The sequence below is a fragment of the Neovison vison genome, chromosome 5 (genome assembly GCF_020171115.1).
Source record: "Neovison vison isolate M4711 chromosome 5, ASM_NN_V1, whole genome shotgun sequence".
Lineage (NCBI taxonomy): Eukaryota > Metazoa > Chordata > Mammalia > Carnivora > Mustelidae > Neogale > Neogale vison.
The window spans coordinates 141,878,676-141,897,178 of NC_058095.1; positions in this window are offsets into that span (position 1 = coordinate 141,878,676).

The following is an 18,503-nucleotide window of genomic DNA, read 5'->3' on the forward strand; positions in this document are numbered from 1 at the left end:
TAATGCATACCCCTGTAATTCAAGAGCTTCAGAAGAGATCTGAGGAAACTAAGCCAGCATTGTCAAAATTTAAATTATGTACTATAAAAGAAAATATAATTTTCTTTCTCCCTTCCTTCTGTTTCCTTCCTCCCTCCTTTTTCTTTCACTTTCTTATTTTTGCTTTCTCTTTCTGTATTTCTTTAATATAGAATACATTTTATTTTTTCTATATATAATTTATATATTACATATAATATATATAACTTGTACAATATTTGTAGATTACATAATATATATTTCTTTTTTTAATATTGGATAGGAGAGACCCCAAAAAATCTATGTTTTATGGAGGATTTATGCCTCAGTTATATTAAACAGAGGTTTAAAGGGAGTAAAACCCAGGTCACTGGGATGGCTTATTCAGTTAAGCATCAGACTCTTGATATTGGCTCAGGTCATGATCTCTGGGTCTTGAGATTGCCTGGCTCTGCCCTGAGCTTGGACTCTGCTTGAGATTCTTTCCTTTTCATTCTGCCCCTCCCCCTGCTTGCACACACACGTTCTCTATCTCTCTCTCAATAAATCATTTTTTAAATAAATAAATGAAGGGAGTAAAACCCATGTACCATTTAACTTTGTGAATATATGAATTCCATGCATGGATTCATTGATAAAAGCTTCATTGTCATAAGAAAGTTTTGCTTATGTAATGTCAATATTCTAACTGTTTTGCAGTTATGAGTAACTATATGAAAGCTATTAAAATATTTTACACAAAATATTCTCAGTAGTAAATTTGCATCCAATATTATGTATAATACATTTAATGTGCAAATTTTATATATTGATGTATTTATAGTATAAAAGTATGTGGTTTAATATTTTTACACACTTCCAGAATTTGTTTTAGAAAGACTTTATTAGGAGAGTCTTAAAAGCCCTAAGATTCAGTTAAAAGTTACTTACATAACTCATTTTAGTAAAAACGTTCTTTTAATAAAATGCTGACAAAAATTATATCATGAAAAAAAGAGTTGGCAGGAGTACAGCTTCGGTAGAAGATTTCACTCTAAGGAAAACATTCCCATATGTTTCATTAAAGTTGCAGCAGTTAACATTTCTCTGCTTCCATAATTTGGCTATATAAACGTATGTATCTATGTGCCCCTAAAACTGCAAAGGGTCCATTCCTGTAAAGTGTATGCACCCACCGTGTTTTAAGCATGTGTGTGTGTGCCGTGTAATTTATAAGATCAGTCCTTTTACAAACAATATAGTAAACAACTCAAAAAGTTATGTAATAATGAGAAAAGGAACATATTTATCTGTAATTAAAAACAAAACATCCGAGGATTGCTAGAAGTCAGCAGAGTAGTATGTTTGCTCTAGTTGTTTTATTTACAGTAAAACAATCAAACAGGCTTGCTTCCCAGAGGATTCTCAATGCAGGTTTTCTGCTAACACATGCCAGACTTTTCCCGATTGATACAGATGGGTGAGTCTTGGTTTAAATATTAAGCATGTAGTATTGCTTTTGTGTACTCTCTGTTGTGGACAAATTCAGAATTTGATGGGAATAGAAGAAAGAAACTGTGACCTGTGGCTGATAACTTGAAAGCTTAATCTGACATTAATTTTTTAGTAAAGTTAATAACTATTATTACTCATATTAATTATTCTTGGGATGATTGGGTCATTGGGTAAAAGGGATAGATGGCTGTCATGTGATCCCTCTGGTTAAGGTGGACATGGATACCATAATGATAACTGGTTCAAAGGAGTGAAAAAAGCCCACTGACTCAGAGATGTTTGTTATGGGCTAGCTGATCATGCTGTTTGAAGAACTGAAATCGAAAGCTCGTCTTGTTGAAGTTGTATTTAATCGGCATAAGCAGGAAATCTCTAGGTCCGCTGAGAAGAGGTCTTACTTGCGTCATCAAAACAGGGAGTCACAGCCCTCAGTTTCCAGACTTCAGTTAGTTCACACACCTGGAGTGTCTTCTTTGAAGGGGAGGCTGTATCCCCTTAGGAAGAGAACCTTATTGGGATCCCTGGGAGGCTCAGTTAGTTAAACCTCTGCCTTTGGCTCAGGTCATCATCCCTGAGTCCAGAGATCAGGACGTGCATCACTGTGCTCCGTGCTCAGCAGGGAGTCTGCTTCTCCCTCTCCTCTCCCTGCTCGCTCTCTTTCTCTCTCTAACTCAAATAAATAAATAAAATCTTAAGAAAAAGTAAAGAACCTTCTTTACTGCCAGGATTTATACTCTCTTCCTCCTAGGACTTCAAAAACATACTTGCAGCCACTTTCCAAGGTAGCACTTTGTTTTGGCACATTGGGGGTGGGAGAATCATCAGTCTTTGGGGGCTTTTGGGACACAGACTCTGGACTGACACTACTCCCATAGGTGCAAATGGTTATACTCCACAAGTCAGAGCAGGGCCTTATAGAGATCAGGGGAGCAATACAGTTTTGACTCCGGTCTCTCTCATAGGGCATAATTGGGTCTCAGGACCCACCTGTGGTATTTCCACAGTTGCATCATGCCTACTTACAATAAACATACATAGCAATTGGCCAAATCTACACAGTGGTCAGCTGACCATGGAATGAAGGCTTTCTGCAGGGTCAGGACTAGAGCAAGACAGGTAAGAGGCCTAAGGAACAATATTTAAGGAGAAATATACATCATTCTGAGAGTGGGTATCTTTTTAAATTTTGTGCACTGTCTTGCTTGCCTCACTCTAGTCCCAATAAGAAAGGCTACATGAAAGCCACGAGAACCACTTCTACTCAGAAAAGAAGTAAAGCAAAGTAATATCACTTTCATGGAAGGAATACAGAGATTAATACCACCACCAAGAATTTGTCAGAGGCAGGAATGGTGGTTCCCATCACATTCTGATTCAACTCACCCATTTTGCCCTTTGCAGAAGACGGCTGGATCTTAGAGGTCAGAGTGGGTTATTACCAACTTGATTAGGTGGTGACTCCAATTGAAGTTGCTGTTCCAGTTATGTTTCATTGTTGGGGCAAATCAGTGTACCTCATGACACTTGGTTATCCATCTGGGGCATGCCTTTTCTATACCTTCTTTAAAAATTATGTTAAGGTAGCCAGCATATAGTACATCCTAAGTTTTTGATGTGATGTTCAATGATTCGTTAGTTGTGTATAGCACCCAGTTTTCATCACCACATGTGCTCTCCTTAATACCCATCACCACCCCCCATCCCCATGCCCCCTCCCTTCTGTAACCCTCAGTTTGTTTCCCAGAGAGGGAGACAAACCATGATAGACTCTCTATATCTTTTTAAAAAGGCTACCAGAAACAATTCACTTTAGCTGGCATACCCAACATTATACCACATTAGTTCTCTAGTAGGTTGTACTCTAGTCCACAGGACCCTTGAACATCTTTCCTTCCACAGAATGCCACTGTGGTCTATTAGATTTATGATACTAACCTGACTGGAGCTGGTGAGCAGGAAGGAAGTATTACTCTGCGTGTATTATTAAAGCAGTTGTGTGCCAGACAGTGGGAAATAAATTCTGGGGAAAAAATTGATTACATACTCAATTTCCATATCTAATCAAATTTCCATTTCTTCTTGTGACATTTTTGCGAAATTATGTTTTGCCAGTATTCTCCACTTATTTTAAATTTCTAAATTTACTGATACATAGTACCTCATAGTATCCTATTATGATTTTTTGTATCTGTAAAATAGGCCTTTTCATTGCTTTTAATTCTTCCTTTGCTTAGTTCATTTTCAATCATGAGTATATTCAATATGCATAGTATTATAGTTGTGGATATATATATAGATAGATAGATAGCATTCTGACTCATGTGAGGTCATACCTCATTGTAGGTTTATAAATCACTCTAGTAATATCATCCACTATATTTTGTTTCCATGATCACTGTTGAAAAGTTAAATGTCAGTCTTATTGTTGCTTCTTTGTAGGTAAGAAGTCTTTTTCCTCTGGCAATTTTCAGCATTTTATCTTGGCTGTGGTGTTTGGTAGTTATATTGCAATGGCTGAGTGAGATTTTTCTTATTTGTGGCGGGGTCATAGCACCATTTTGTATCTGACTATGATAGCCTATCAGTATTGGAAATACATCAGCTATTTTCTCAAATGCTCTTTGTGCCCTATTCTCTTGATCTCCTCTTCTTTGGGGACCCAGTTAACAGATATGAGCACTTCGCTCCATATTTTATGTCTTCTAAGGTTTTTTCCCTTATTTTTTTTTCCTTCTCGCTTTGGTCTATGATCTATTTTCCAGCCAGCTAATACTCTCTTTAGTGGTATAAAATATATTCTTAGTATATTACAGTCATGCTATTTCTAATTTTTAGGATTTGTAGGATTTTCATTTTATTTCTGACTCCCTACTTTGGTGAAATTTTCTTCTATTTTCTTGAAAATATTTATCATAGCTATGTTAGAGTCCATAATCTGGTAATTCCTATATTTGGGTTTCATATGACTCTAAGGTTATATTGCCTAAATGGTAGGTACTGATCCCTGGAAGTTTTCCATTACTGTATATTTTCTATGAGGAATTACAGAAGTTTTGGATACCTTCCCTAAAGTAAGGCTGACCCTATTCTCTTAACAGGCATGTGTAAGAGTAGTCAGATATCCCCATTTTGATCAGAGATTGAGCACTTGGTGTGTTTCAGTTCTTTTAGCATTGTTGTTTTTCTGATTGCTCTCCACTGATACAATGTAATCCTCTAGGAGCCTCAATAGAAGATTTAGGTTTCCCGCTGCCCTTCTTTTTCAGACATTTCTGCATTCCAATTCTTTCTCTAGATGCAAGACTTCCAAAAACCCCACTACATTTTCTTGTAGGTTTCTAAGCTACAATTCCTGGGAAGATTGTAAATTCAGAAATGATTGCACATAAAAGAGGCAAGGAATGGACAGTTCAGTTCTCTGTACTACTTTTTTTTTCTTTTTGTCTCCGTCTCCACAATATTAGATCATGAAATCCTTGCAACTTCAGCTGGCCCATAGTCCATTTTCTACCCTTTATTATCATTTGAGTTTCCTGGTCTGCCTTTCACTGGCCAACCTCTAAATGATTCCCCAGTGTCTCAATAGGTAGGTCCCCCAGTGCCTCCAGCCAAATGTATTTTGTACGCACCCATTTCTTACACAAATACAAAATAAGAAGCATGACTCTCTCATCTGATGAGGATCATTGTGCTATACTTTATTCCTTGCTGATATCATGAAATACTCTCTGAACCCTTGTCATTTTATGATAAAAGTGGCATTGAGTTTAGGTAATAAAACTATCACCATAACTATAAGTTAATGTAATGTAGTTGGGAGGAATTTGCTTAAAAATTAAGTGGAAAGAGTTGGAATATTTGTGAGGTCCGTTCTTAATTGTGCACCCTGTTAACAAGAGTGTATGGAAGCATCTCGATTATGTGATGTATTCGTTCAGTAATTACAATTAAGACTGGACTAAGCTGCAGTTTTCACTGTTTACAATATCTTTGCAATGATGTTCCACTAATGGTTTTTGTTTTTGTTTCTGTTTGGTGAAGTATTTTTTTCAGGTTTCAAGACACAGATATAGTTAAAATTATTTTTTGTGACAATTTTAAAGCAAAATGGGATCACAGGTATATTGGTTTTGGGTTATACAATATATCTGAAGTTGGAAATCTAATTGAAAAGCCCAAACATATATGCAACACATTTTTTATTTTATAGGCATAATTTTATAACTATTAGCTCAGTGAGGTAACCTGAAGTTTATTTCAGGTTCCTTGTCAGTATTTTGTTGTCTTGACATATTTTTATTTTATTCTTGGAACCCAGAAATCAGCTTTAAAAATGCACAGGAAGAAGCAGACAGAAATGCTGAACTTTGTATTGAAAATGCTTTTGATATCCAAGTCATCTCCTAGTCCAGGAAACAGTGCTATCTATAATTAAAGGAATGATGTCCATCATTCTCTCTGACCTAAAAATATTGCAGTATGAAAAAACATTCAGAAAGATACATTTTTCAAAAATGATCAGAAATGTGCTGTGAGACAGGGAACAGTATTCCATTGGTGAAACCTTTCACCAATATGTTCAGAACGTCAAAAGCAAATAACTTTGATGCCCCACATTCACTTCATCCTCAAAAACAAAACCAAATTAAAAAAATAATTGAGGGGCGCCTGGGTGGCTCAGTGGGTTAAGCCGCTGCCTTCGGCTCGGGTCATGATCTCGGGGTCCTGGGATCGAGTCCCATGTCGGGCTCTCTGCTCAGCAGGGAGCCTGCTTCTCTCTCTCTCTCTGCCTGCCTCTCTGTCTACTTGTGATCTCTCTGTCAAATAAATAAATAAATCTTTAAAAAAAAAAAATTGAAAACCTCATTCATTACCTTGTATGCTCTTGTCCAACTTAGAGAAGTGACACATCATCATTTTATTATATCTTGTGTAGAATACATGTCTACATACTATTCTAGGGAACTGTAAGAGGAATCATTATGGAAAACAAACAAAAACTGGTGAGAAAAAGGACCAACAAACCAACAGAAGCCTCTCTACCTGTGCTAGGGCCTTGTTTTCCTCTTTCTGCTTAGTAAGTTATCTGTTAAAAAAAAAAAAAAGAGAGAGAGAGAGAGAGACAGAGACATAGAGAGAGACAGAGAATATAGTTTATATATTTAAGTGATTACTCATGCTTTATTTCCTACCAATATTCATTTCAGTGTTGCTGACATAAGTCCTTTGTTATGCAATGTCATTTTTGGTGCCCATCTATATACCACCATAGTACTGTGGGTTTTCATCCATCTTACTAGCTACTAACAATTATTGTCATTTATTATTATTATTATTATTATTATTACATTGTTATGATTCCTTATTGAATTGCCCATGCTGCAGTATGATAATATGTTTCTTCAAAAGCAAATCTTCGTTTCATGTTAGTTTCCCTAGTATATGGGATAGTGTTTGTTAGATGGTAAGAATTCAGTATATTTTCTTGAATAGTTGATGACCAAGTTTTTTGCATCTAAATTATACAGATATACAAGAAGAGATGATGAAGAAATTTTCCTCTATTAATTAATGCATACATGTTGTACTGATACCAGAAATTAATCATCATATCAAATATTCTTTAAATGAAAAGAAGTTGAGGTTTTCTGACTTTAAAATGTTTTATAACCACTTCATTTAAAACTGTAAACTTTTTTCTTTTTTTTTTTAAAACATACCTTATTTTGGGGTGCCTGGGTGGCTCAATGGTTTAAGCCTCTGACTCTTAATTTTGTCTCAGGTTGGGACGCCTGGGTGGCGCAGTTGGTTGGACGACTGCCTTTGGCTCAGGGCGTGATCCTGGAGTCCCGGGATCGAGTCCCACATCAGGCTCCCAGCTCCATGGGGAGTCTGCTTCGCTCTCTGACCTTCTCCTCGCTCATGCTCTGTCTCACTGTCTCTCTCTCTCAAATAAATAAATAAATAATTAAAAAAAAAAAAATTTTGTCTCAGGTTATGATCTCAGGGTTGTGAGAGTGAACCTTTCCTGGTCTCCTCTTCAGAGAAGAGTCCACTTCTTTCCTTCTCCCTTTCCCTCTATCTCCCCCCAACCATGCATGCCCACACATGTATGTGTGCTCTATCTCTAAAATAAATAAATATTAAAATATATATATACATATTTTTCCATGTAAATGATATTCCTAGGATAGCACACAAACAATAAATTTTATTTTATTTTAAATTGAGGCACACCTGGATGGCTGAGTTGGTTAAGCATCTGCCTTCAACCGACATCATGATCCCCATGATCCCTGGGGTTGAGCCCTGCATCGGGCTCCTTGCTTACAGAGAGTCGATATCCATCCCCCCTGCCATTCTCCTTACATAAATAAATAAATAAATAAATAAAATCTTTAAAAAACAGTTGAAATGTTATTTGATATTTTTTATTATTAACTTTGAACTTAACTGAATTATGCTTAGATAACATGGTCTGCATGATACATATTTGTAAATACTTTGAAGCATGCTTTATGGCTCCATATAAGGTGAATATTGCATGGGCTCCCTGTGTATTTTTAAATTGTTAATTTTTTTAAGGGGTAGGTGTACAATTTGATAATTCTCTTTTCAAACACACTTATTTAAATTTGTCATTAATTTTTCCTACAAAATTATTATTGTTTTCTTTAGTTGCCTATTAATCAGGGGCATCACCAGCAAGAGGAGGCAATCTCAAAGTGCAGGATAGTGTAGATGGCTTAAAACTCTTGTTAATTACAAATAACAGAGGCAAATTCATGATTTTAGGGATATGTACTTTTTTACTTGCTTTAAAAAAAAAAGATTTTATTTATTTATTTGAGAGAAAGAACCACACAAGCAGGTGGAGGGGTAGAGGGAAAAGGAGAGAATCTCAGGCAGACTCCATGCTGAGAGCAAAGCCCCAGATGGGGCTTGATCTCACAACCCTGAGATCATGACCTGATCCAAAACCAAGAGTCAGATGCCTAACTGACTGAGCTACTCAGGTGCCCCTTTACTTGCTGCTTTTATGTCGGGCTTATTGTCCTATAATTTTTATACAATAAAATATAAACAATTAACCATAGACAATTTTACCCCAATAAAGATGTTTTAAAGCAAAGAAAAATAGAACTTTTGTGGAGAAGATTTGAACCATCTATTCATTCACTTAAAGCATAGAACATGGACTTCAGATTTCTTGTTTCCCTGTGGCTTTCTAAGATCTAACTCTTAAACGTCATGAAACCTGAGGTTTTTCTTTCTTCCTGAAAAGGTAATGCAGACTCACCCCTCTGGTTACCTCTTTTGATAAATTCCAGTTTTAGCCTTCGTTTCACACTCTGGTTTCCAGCTGTCTCTTCATTTTTGCAATCTAGGGTTTTCTCTTGTTACTGTGATCTAAGTCATGCATACATAGAGATATTTAGAAGGTATTCTATTAATTTTTCCAGAGTTTTTTGGTGGGGGATATGCAGAATTTTTTCAAAATACCTAGTTTTCCATATTGCCAAAACTCAGAAATATAGATATTAAAATTAAAGATAATATTATCAGAAAATAATCATTATTCAATCTTCTTGAAAACCAAATATAATCTATGAAGTAGATTTTATGATGAAAAAAATGTATATGAACAAGCTTGGAATCTAAGTTCCTGGAACTATATCTATCTTTATATACTTTATATATATATACTATTATATAATAGTATATATACTAACTATTATAGTGTTACAGGTACTATAATAGTTACAGGTACAGTTCTAAGCACCAGATATATAGCAGAGAAAATAAACGTAAGGAAACCTCTCCTGTAAAAAGCTTAGTAAACAACAAGCAAGGAAATAAAAATGTAATATAATTTTAAAGATGGACAGAGTGCCTTTAGTAATAATTTTTTTAAAATATTTTATTTATTTATTTGACAGAGAGAGATCACAAGTAGACAGAGAGGCAGGCGGGGGGGGGGGAAGCAGGCTCCCTGCTGAGCAGAGAGCTGGATGTGGGACTCGATCCCAGGACCCAGAGATCATGACCTGAGCTGAAGGCAGCGGCTTAACCCACTGAGCCACCCAGGCGCCCCAATAATAATTTTTAAAAAATTAGTTTGAATATGGTGAAAGATGGTGGCCATGAGGGGATCAGTGTTAAGATGGTATGGCTGGGGCACCTGGGTGGCTCAGTGGGTTAAAGCCTCTGCCTTCAGCTCAGGTCAGGATCTCAGGGTCCTGGGATCGAGCCCCACATCGGGCTTTCTCCTCGGCGGGAAGCCTGCTTCCCTCTCTCTCTCTCTCTCTCTGCCTGCCTCTCTGCCTACTTGTGATCTCTGTCCAATAAATAAATAAATGAATAAATAAATCTTAAAAAAAAAAAAAGAAGATGGTATGGCTAAGAAATACTTGCTTGAGGAGACGATATAAGGAAGCAAAATAAAACCCTGAAGGGGTCAGGTAAAATTTTCATGGTTGATGTGGTTGGTTTCCAGAATCTCCTGCAAGTGTAAATTAACCTTTTCCTGTGTTCCAAGGCTTCTGGAAAACTTCAGGTCCACCTTTCCTAATGGTTCTTTATTTTCACAGCTTCTCCATATTTCTGTAAAGTTTAATTTCCACAATAATTATTTTGTCACATATATTGCCTCTGCTTCCTTGCTTGAGCTCTGATTGATTCCTCCATGATGACTTAGAAAAAAATGAAACTTTCCCTGAGGTTTGTGAATACATTGTAGCATGGTTATTTTTTGCCATTGAACTAAAAACCATATTGCAACTTTAGGGACAAGTGTCATTTCCCCCCACCCTCTTCTTTTTAGTTGTAGTTGTTATAATCAAAGTTAACTATTATGGCAGTTTTCAGAGGGAAATCTCTAAATTAATATGGAAAATACAATTTTAAAGTGGTATTCCTAATTTGAGTACTGTCTGCATATAAACTATCAGAAATAGGAAATTGTTTTTCTCTATTCTTACAGTTCCTCACATACAAGCTAAGGGTAAACTTTTCAGAAAATGGAGACTGCTCAGATTTAAAAAAAAAAAAAATCTTATCACTAACAACCAGTGTAACAACACGAATGTCATGAAACAAAGAGGAAATGAATGCTAGCTGAGTTTACTGGAAATTGTAACTGGTAGAGGAATGAGGAGGAGGAACTTTTGAACATGAGTAATGTATTTGTCTCTGCCTCTTTTAAACTTTTAAATAAATGCGAGGATGGAAATGACACTAAACTAAATTACACACCTAATGTGCTTTCAGTGCATTTTAATTTTTCACGTATATTAAATCTTTCCATAGAATCCACCTCCTAATTCAGGAATAGGTAAAGAAACCATATATAAAAGATATTAAAACTGAAATATAGGGTCTAATCTTAAGGAAGTTAGCTATCAAAACAAACACAGCAGGGAGGCCATGTCAATTTATCTCCGTATTAAATAAGTAATCCCCAACAAGATAAATGGAGGAACTCAGTAATTATCGGTATGTATTCTCAAATTTCTAAGAGTACTTTTAGACTTATATTTAGTAGCCCATTTTAATTATTAAGGGTGGATTAATTTTTGCTCCATTTGTTTCATAAGATTTACTCAAAAAGACTTTTTTAGGGTATGTCTTGAAAAAATGCATGACTAGAAAGTTATTTTGAAAACATATGGGAGAGAGGGCTTCTGGAAAAAAAAAAAAATTGGAGGTGGAGTCACATTTGAGACCCAGATGGCTTAAAGATAAACCATCTTTCTGTGGGTCTATTAAATATTCAGATGCTAGGGATATACAAAAACAAAATTTTATTTTTTGTGCCAACAAGAATAATGTAGGGATCCATAACAGCTTTAGTTACACAATGGTTTCCTTGTGACAATAATTTCAGAAGTTTATGATTCATTGATTTCATTAAAGGTTAATAGAATAAAGCTGAGGACTCACAGTAAAACAGGCATGATTTGGGGTTTTCAAAGATCATCGCCGCTGGTTAAGAGAAAGTCACAGAGTGTGCAGAGATCAATCTCAACTCCTCTGGCACAAAATCAACAACAGGACACAAGCTCTTTGAGTGCAAGTGTTCTGTCACGCTAAAAAAGTAAAATAGTGAAGGTTAAGGGCCTTCTCATTCCACACCTTTGTATGGAAACACCAACCAAATCGAACCTGTCTTCTTTAATATTATCATACTCTCTAATCTTTCAATAAAAGCAGAACCAAAGTTTGTATTAATTTCATTGTACTTGCTCTACTGAAGCAAGGTCTCTGCCAACCAAGTAACCCAGATGGGACTGACAAAAATGATACACACAGCAGGAGGAATGGACACTATTCAGTCCCTCGTTATTTTACTCAACTCTCTCAGCCATTTTTGGGGAGTGCCTGGGTGGCTGAGTAGGTTAAGCCTCTGCCTTTGGCTCAGGTCATGTTCCAGGGACCTGGGATCGAGTACCACGTCTGGCTCCCTGCTCACAGGAGCCTGCCTCTCTCCCTCCTCTCTACTTGTGCACATTCTTTCCCTCTTTCAAATAAATAAATAAAATGTCAAAAAACAACAACAACAACAACCCTCTCTCACCCATTTTGATTATTCTGTTCTTTTCTTTTTTTAATTTTTCTGTTCTTAATGATTGATAGAGGTCAGACAGTCGTTCCCAAATTGGTTCTGTCCATGGGCAGAGGAAAGGGTCAAGGGAAGTAATTTGGTTCTTTGATAAATCTTATTTAAGTTAATAAGGAAATACTCATGCAGAGGATCATTATTAGCAAAAGATTTGCAGCTTTTCATATGGAGGCACTGCTGACATTCAGAAGCAGGCACTTTCCTCTAAAAGCTAATAAACATAATCCATGATACAGAGTTGCTAAATATTATTGATCGTGATTATCAATATGTTCTCACACTGAAAAGTTAATGAAGCTTTGTAAAACTCTAAGCCTCCTTCACTGTATGTGAAAAATGTCATTACAAAATCAATTTTATAAGAAGCTGAGTCAGTGTTAAATTAAGGAATATGGAGAAGTTAAGTCTCCCCACTAGATATGGTACTTGTTTGATGTGGAGCTATGGTCAATTTGCATAAGTGATTTGAAATTTAATTTTCTCAAATGTAAAACTGCGAGGTAACTCCAAACCCACATTTCTCTGAGGATCATATGAAAAAAAAAATGTAATTGAAAGACCATTTCTATGTGCAGTGTTAGAGAGTTTAATTTCTTTATGATCACCCAGTTAGCAAAAGCCAGGGCCAGTATCTGAAACCAAAGACTTCAGAACCAGGTTCACTCTATTAGGTCATACGTGCTACCTAAGAAGTCCCAGCCCAGTCTGCTTATGGCATAAACGGCAGAGTGCTGTGTGTGTGTGTGTGTGTGTGTGTGTGTGTGTGTGTGCCTGTGTGTGCATGCATGCATTCTTTCCAATTAGTGTTAAAGGCAGACTTTAGACTTGTTTTTCTCTTATTTATTTCTCTGTTCATATGCTCTGCACCTCTAGCACATCCCCACAGAGCTGCTCTGAGCTTAGGACTGAGCCATAGGAATTGTTGATTATGTAAATGAAACACCCCATCTAAGCAGCTCCATGGAGAGAGAAAATAGCAAAGGAGTAAATCCAGACATGAATTGAGTTAATAAAGCCTATAGGGAGTTCCGCTTATAGTTTGCTTTCATACAGAGCTGAGAAATTTTTCATTTGATATGGAACCTTGTGGTTTTGCTGTAAATGAGGTTCACTCAATTTCAAACTTACTGGTGTATGAGTTTGTGTGTGTGTGTGCGCGCGCGCGCGTGCACATATATATATGATTTGTGTGTGTGTGGCATATGGGCTATTGGAGCTTAAGTAGCTATGTATTTTTTTAATTGTATAATCATATTTTAAGAAAGGAAAGGGGAGTTTAGGAGGAGTCTCATTAAACATAACTAATTTAAGTTCTTCTCATAGCTGTTTGTTACGGTGTAAAAATCCTTACTGGTTATTGCATATTTCATAATACAGAAACTACAACAGTAGATACTTCTACTCTTTACAGTTCTTACTAATGGAACTCTATATCTAGAGCAGCCACATATTTTTCTCTAGGATGCATATATGTGAGATGCCTTAAATTATGTGTGGTGTTACAAACATAGGACTTGATGTTTCACATTGATTGATTGAATGTGAAAAATCTAATCATTGGGTTATAAGAAAAGCTAAAGCTAATGCGTAATGTGAATAATATGGCCTCAAATTTTCAGATGCATATCATTTATAATAATTATTCCAAAGCTTAACGTAAAAAAGGTATCACAAATATATGTAAGGTGGTTACCTTTTGCCAGGTGAACCATAATAAATGAAACCAATTATCCAAAAAGTTAGCCAATTTTACTTCAATATTTAGTATCCTCATATAAAAAGGATGGTTAATGATGCATTAAAATAGAATCACAAAAGGGATGTAACTTGTATTCTGCTTTCATTTCCCTTTGTTGCTACTCACCATGTCATACTGCCCTGGTGTTTTCAGTTTCATTCTCTCTTCTATTTCCTTTAAAATTAAAATTAATATTTTAATTTGTTAGGTTTTAGACTTGCTGATGTCTGTTCCATCTTGTTTCCCCAGACAGTAGTCTTACAAAATATCTGGAGACATAAAACATTTGCAGAGAGAAAAACCCCACATCTGTCTACTATATTCTATTACACTTAATTTCTCTTAATCTGCCATGAACATAAACATTTCTTCTAGAAATTCTACGGCCAAACAGTTGTTCTTTTCATGCTTCTTTCCTCACTTAAGGTGATATGAAATATCACAAAGCCAAATAGTTCCCTGGACACTGCTTTTCATTTAAATCATAATGTTTGTATCATAAGACTTAAGCAACATTTGGACACTATTTAATAGCCATCATATTCTTCTACCTTAAAAAGTAAACAAGATGACTAAGACAAGTAAAAGTAAAACAAAATAAATGTTTGAATGAATGTTTGAATGATATTTACCCCCAAAGGGCTTTACTCATGGAACAAGAAGCTCAAAGAAATGGGTTTTATGTAAAGCTCTTCTCTATTTGGGTAAAAGAAAATGTCCTTTAAATACAAGGATGAGGGCACCTGGGTGACTCCGTTGGCTAAGTATCTGTCTTCTCCTCTGGTCATGACTGCAGGGTTCTGGGATTGAGCCCCACATTGGGATCCCTGGTCAACTTCTCCCTCTGCTCCTCCCCCCACTTGTGCTTTCTCTCACTCTCTCTCTTTCTTAAATAAATAAATAAAATCTTTTTTTTTAATTATTTTTTTTAAGATTTTATTTATTTATTTGACAGAGAGAGATACAAGTAGGCAGAGAGGCAGGCAGAGAGAGAGGAGGAAGCAGGCTCCCTGCTGAGCAGAGAGCCCGATGTGGGACTCGATCCCAGGACCCTGAGATCATGATCTGAGCCGAAGGCAGCGGTTAACTCACTGAGCCACCCAGGCGCCCCAATAAATAAATAAAATCTTAAATAAATAACTAATAAACAAAAGGATGAAATGACATGTTTGTGTATGGAAAACTAATGTGTATGCATTCCTGTTTTTTCTGGACTGAGAAATACAAGTATGACAATTTCCTTGAGAAATAGGAAGAAATTGGAATAAACAAATTCTGAGAAGAATTTCTGAAAAGTCATATGTGATTGAATTATAAAATGAGCATAAAAATAAGTACTATAAGAACAGTATATAGGACAACAACAAATATATATATATATGTTGTCATATATATATATATATATATATATATATATATATATATGGAATGGCTTATGTTTTTATTTTTGCTACCCTGAAAGGAGAGGAGATGCTTTTTTTCAGGACAGTCTGATACCAGCATTTATAGTATCAACACTCAATTATCTCTGTTTGGGAACCCGGTACCCTGGCATTTCTTCACAATAGAAACAGATACATTTGTCCTCCACTTCATAATATAATTGAAGCTTATACAAAAAGCTCCTCTTCCTTAAAATATGGAAATTCCTAAAAATTGTTTACATTTGTTGGTGGACCTACTCATATTCCTGTGTGGCAAAATTTGTGCAGATGTCTAGTTTCTCTTTGTTTTTTTCTTGTGCGTATTTACCAGACCCTTTCTATAATTGAATTGTTCCAGAATTCATTACCATTAATATAAATGGTCTACCTTTGCATATTTTTCTGGCTTGGTAAATAAGTTACTTTAGAAATATAAGATCTAACCGCAATTTTTACCTTTATACGTACAACACACTTTCTAAAATACAGTACATTTTATTCTTAGTCTGTGATGGAATGGAATTTATCAGACCTTAATATATGAAATCTACATGTATTGCTATTTTATGTTATCTTTCCATAAAATTTAAATATTCCATTTTATTTTTGCTTGAATTTTATTCTTGAATCTCTCTTGAATTTTATTATTGATTCCAATTACTCAATTTTTTGAAGTTATGACAAATATACATGACAAGGTAAGATTAGAATCATATGTTAGGTATTATTTAAAAGGGATCACACTCATTTGATGGGTATGGTTTTCCTTATTAAGATTAGAATAAGAATTAAACAAGTTTCATGAATACAAGTAAATGACTTTTTTGATATCTACAAAAGATACAACAAATAAAAAGCTACTTCATTTTAACATACTAATTTTGCATACATTTAAAATAAAAGAAGAAATTTTACAGGAGTACAGTTCTTTAAAATTTTATACTTAGATCACTTCTCAGTCTTTTGGCTAAGATCAAGTATAAAATTTTATACTTAGATAACTGGCATAAAACAGCTATTATGACAACATTTCTATAGTTTACCCTTGAATGATACAGTGGTTAGTGGACCCCATACACAGTTGAAAAATCTTTGTATAATTTCTGACTTTCCCAAAACCTAACTACTAAGCCTACTATTGACTGGAAGCTTTACTGATCACATAAACAGTTCATTAATACATATTTTGTATGTTATATGTATTATATACTATATTCTTCTAATAAAGTAAGCTAGAGAAGAGAAAATGTTATTAAAAAATCATAGGGCACATGGGTGGTTCAGTCCTTAAGTGTCTGCCTTCAGCTCAGGTCATGAACCCAGGGTCCTGATATGGAGCCCTGCATTGAGTTTCCTTTCCCTTGGGAAGTCTGTTCTCCCCTCTCCCACTTCCCCTGCTTGTGTTCCCTCTCTCACTGTGTGTCTCTCTCTGTCAAAAAAAAATAAATATTTTTTTTTTTTAAAAAACTGTCTTAGACTGTTGGTGGGAATGCAAGTTGGTGCAGCCACTTTGGAAAACAGTGTGGAGATTCCTTAAGAAATTTAAAATAGAGCTACCCTATGACCCAAAGACAGATGTAGTGAAAAGAAGGGCCATCTGTACCCCAATGTTCATATCAGCAATGGCCACAGTTGCCAAACTGTGGGAAGAACCAAGATGCCCTTCAATGGACGAACGGATAAAGAAAATATGGTCCATATATATTATGGAGTATTATGCCTCCATCAGAAAGGATGAATACCCAACTTTTGTATCAACATGGACGGGACTGGAAGAGATTATGCTGAGTGAAATAAGTCAAGCAGAGAGAGTCAATTATCATATGGTTTCACTTCCTTGTGGAGCATAAGGAATAACATGGAGGACATTGGGAGGTGGAGAGGAGACTTGAGTTGGGGGAAATCGGAGGGGGAGACAAACCATGAGAGACTGTGGACTCTGAGAGACAAACTGAGGTGTTTGGAGGGGAGCAGGTGGGAGTTGGGTGAGCCTGGTGGTGGGTATTATGGAGGGCATGTATTGCATGGAGCACTGGGTGTGGTCCATAAACCATGAATTTTGGAACACTGAAAAATTTTAAATTAAATTAAATTTTAAAAACTAAAAAAATCATAGGGAAGAGAAAATACATTTGCAGTATTGTACTATATTTATGGGAGAAAAATCTACATGAAAGTGGACTCATGCAGTTCAAATGCCTTATTGTTCAAGGATCAACTGTATTTTGTTTCTTGTTTGTGCATGGAATTATCAATCGAAGAAGCTGTTTTCCTTTACAGTCAATCAATATGAAAAGTCTAATTTACTTGCTTTATATGCGATTCCTTAGATGTGCAGGGACTAAAACAGTGGAGAAGTTTTAACATTATGAAACCATATAGTATTTAAGTGCTCACTAAGGTAATTTCTACCTTGCTGGAAGCTCAAAAAACAAAAATCAGCAGTAATTTGCATCCAAGAAATACTAAACACTTAGATATGTTGTCACTATTACAGAGACAGGAGAATATTGCTTCTGTTTACTCTCTCAATTTATCAAAAACTATGCCCAGTATTGAATTCATCGAGAGGATTAAATTAGCATACACTGTACACTTAAAAACTATAAATGTATTATGGGACATAGTTTTTGTAATTTTCCCTAAACTATAAAATAATGTGCTGCTGGTATTTTTACTTATTTCAGCAGTGTATATAGACATTTTTTTCAAGTTTCTTAGTAATCTTCTTTTGATAAATATTAGCATAATTATTTGGTACTTTCTCTCCTGCCTATAAATAAGGTTAAGCTTCACCCATTTTTAAGTAAACCAACCGGAAAAACAAAACAAAACAAAACAAAACAAAAAGCCCATTGCCTGTACACACACATAAACACCCACTATATCATCCTTTATCTACAAAAATTTATTTTCCTTTAGAGGTATTTTTCTAAGTGTTCTATACCTGCTGTTTCTCCTTTTCAATGCAACATTCACTACTCAAATCATATTAATATACTCACTGAGAACTCAAAATTATGTCTCTGCTAAAGATCTTCAGTGAACTTCTTTGATTGATTAAATGAGGGATATATTACTATTATCTTACTTGAATTTGCTATAATGTTTAAAACTATTGATTTTTACTTCCTTATAATATTATTATGTTATATATATTATTACCTTTTTTCCTAAAAATATTTTCATGTTACTACTTATGTGGTAG